Here is a 3,063-nt window from a genome sequence, read left to right as displayed (position 1 = left end):
GACTGACTGTAATGTGATTATTTGTTTTGCAAACATTTTTCTTTTCTATGTCTGTTTTACCTAAAGACTAATCATAACCGTTTCCTTGATTTAATGATTTTTGGGGGCTGAGGAGTTGAGAATATACTTTTGAAATACATCAAAAGGTTTTAAAGATTTATAATAATTTAATCTGACCTCCTGTGTAACAGAAGTTATAAAATTTTCACCCAATAATTCCTGCATCAGCCCCCAAACTTGTAATTAAACAGTGTATATACAGTGCTCCATTTTATTTGTAATATTTTCATATCCTGCTTTTCTGTGTCCAGACTAAATTCCAGCTGAGGTTGGCAGCATGGAATTACCCTGATTCCCTGTGTAGTTTCAGCTGGTTAAAGTATTCCTCTCTCCAATTCTCTTGAATGGTTATTTTGAAATGCTGCTGCAGGCTGTTAACAGGCTGCCAACGTGCAACCTACTGTGACTGCATTTCAGGAAAGAGGATTTTGGTTCTTGCATCTGATTTATATTTTATTACTTTATTTATAAAATGTACCTATCCAAAGTCATGGGCATGCGTATTGGTGGCCTTCACCTTGTTAAAGGGTCTTGGACTCTTAGGCCTGGTCTACACTACGAGTTTGTCGGATTTAGCAGCATTAAATCGAATTAACCCTGTACCCGTCCACACAACGAAGCCATTTTTTTCAACATAAAGGGCTCTTCAAACCGATTTCTGTACTTCTCCCCAATGAGGGGATTAGTGCTGAAATTGGCATCGTCTTTGTGACTTAGAGTTAGTGTGGATGCAATTCGAAGGTATTCGCCTCCAGGAGCTATCCCACAGTACACTATTGTGACCACTCTGGACAGCACTCTGAACTTGGATGCACTGGCCAGGTGTACAGGAAAAGTCCCGGAAACTTTTGAATCTCATTTCCTGTTTGGCCAAGTGAGATCATCAGCACAGGTGATCATGCAGAGCTCATCAGAACAGGTGACCATGCAGTCCCAGAATCGAAAAAGCGTTCCAGCATGGACCGAATGGGAGGTACTGGATCTGATCGCTGTAAGGGGAGACGAATCTGTGCTATCAGAACTACGTTCCAAAAGACAAAATGCCTAAACATTTCAAAAAATCTCCGAGGCCATGAGGGACAGAGGCTACAGCAGGGATGCAATACAGTGCTGCATGAAACTTAAGGAGTTCAGACAAGTGTACCAGAAAACCAAAGAATCAAACGGACTGTCCGGGACAGAGCCCCAGACATGCTGCTTCTACGCTGAGCTGCATGCAATTCTAGGGGGGGCCGCCACCACTACCCCACTCCTGTCCGTGGACTCCGATGATGGGGTACTCTCCGCCATACCTGAGGATTTTGCGGATGGGGAAGAGGAGGAGGAGGATGAGCTTGAAGAGAGTACATAGCACACCGTTCTCCCCAACAGCCAGGATCTTTTTATTACCCTGACTGAAATACCCTCCCAACCTAACGAAGCCGTAGAAGGGACCTCTGGTGAGTGTACCTTTTAAAATATAGTACACGTTATAAAAGCAAGCGTTTTTTAATGATTAAGTTGCCCTGAGGACTTGGGATGCATTCATGACCAGTACTGTTACTGGAAAAGTCTGTTAACATGGCTGGGGATGGAGCGGGAATCCTCCAGAGACATCTCCATGAAGCTCTCCTGAAGGTACTCTAAAAGCCGTTGCAGAAGGTTTCTGGGGAGAGCAGCCTTATTCCATCCTCCATGGTGGGATACTTTACCACGCCATGCTGGTAGCAAGTAATCTGGTATCATTGCATGACAAAGCCTGGCAGCGTATGGTCCTGGTGTTTGCTGGCATTCAAGCAACATCCATTCTTTATCTCTCTGTGTTATCCTCAGGAGAATGATCTCGTTCATGGTAATCTGGTTGAAATAGCGGAATTTAATTAAGGGGACATTCAGAGGTGGCCATTCCTACTGGGCAGTTTGCCTGTGGCTGAAAAGAAATCCTCCCCGAAGTTAGCCACGCGTGGGGGAGAGGGGGCATTGGCACTGAGCTGTTTACATTTGGCTAGCAGGGATCTTCCCTGATACCAGACATGCGGTGGGGGGAGGGGTAATGCGATCATCCCAGAGACTTGGATAATGGGGGCGGGGGGGTTAGTTTGGTTTCTGCTGCTGCACGTTAACAGGAAAACCGAGTACTAAATGGCCAACTCAACGTGCTTTGCTTGGTGTGGGAGAGGAGGGCACTGCTGTTATGAAAGTTGCAGAAGCCGAAAGACTATGGCTTACCATGGCCGCCTGCAAGTCGAATTCTGTTGCCTGGCACTGCGTGTGTGATCTCTAACACCAAAGCCACAGGCACTCAATATAAGATGCAAAATGCGACCTTGTACCAAAATCACATGTGCTATGCAATGTGAATAGTGTTGTTCACCGTGAAAGAGCATAGCCATTGTTCTGTAAAATGTATCTTTTTAAATACTTCACTTCCTTTTTTTCCTCCAGCAGCTGCAAATGTTTCAAGCCTCCCTCCTCTGTCCCAAAGGCTATCTCAGATAAGGCAGCGAAAAAAACGCACACGCGATGAAATGTTCTCTGAGCTCATGCAGTCATCCGGCACTGACAGAGCTCAGCAGAATGTGTGGAGGGACACAATAGCAGAGTACAGGAAAGTGGCCAATGAACGTGAGGAGAGGTGGTGGCAGGAAGATCAGAGGAGGCTTGAGGCAATGCTGGGGCTACTGCGGGATCAAACGGACATGCTCCGGAGGTTGAACCTGGTGGAGGTTCATGAATGGCAGCAGGATCACAGACTGCAGCTGCATCCCCTGTTTAACCACCCTCTCTCCTCCCCGAGTTCCATAGCCTCCTCACCCAGACGCTCAAGAATGTGGGGTGGGGGGGAGGCTCCGGGCACCCAACCACTCCACCCCAGTGGACAGCCCAAGCAACAGAAGGCTGTCATTCAAGAAGTTTTAAAGTGGCCTTTTCCTTCCCTCCTCCCACACCCCACCCGGGCTACCTTGTGAGTTATCTCCCTATTTTCATAATCAATTAATAAAGAATACATGTTTTTTAAACGAT

The sequence above is a fragment of the Chelonia mydas genome, chromosome 8 (genome assembly GCF_015237465.2).
Source record: "Chelonia mydas isolate rCheMyd1 chromosome 8, rCheMyd1.pri.v2, whole genome shotgun sequence".
Classification (NCBI taxonomy): Eukaryota; Metazoa; Chordata; order Testudines; family Cheloniidae; genus Chelonia; species Chelonia mydas.
Note: the sequence above shows the minus strand (reverse complement) of the source record.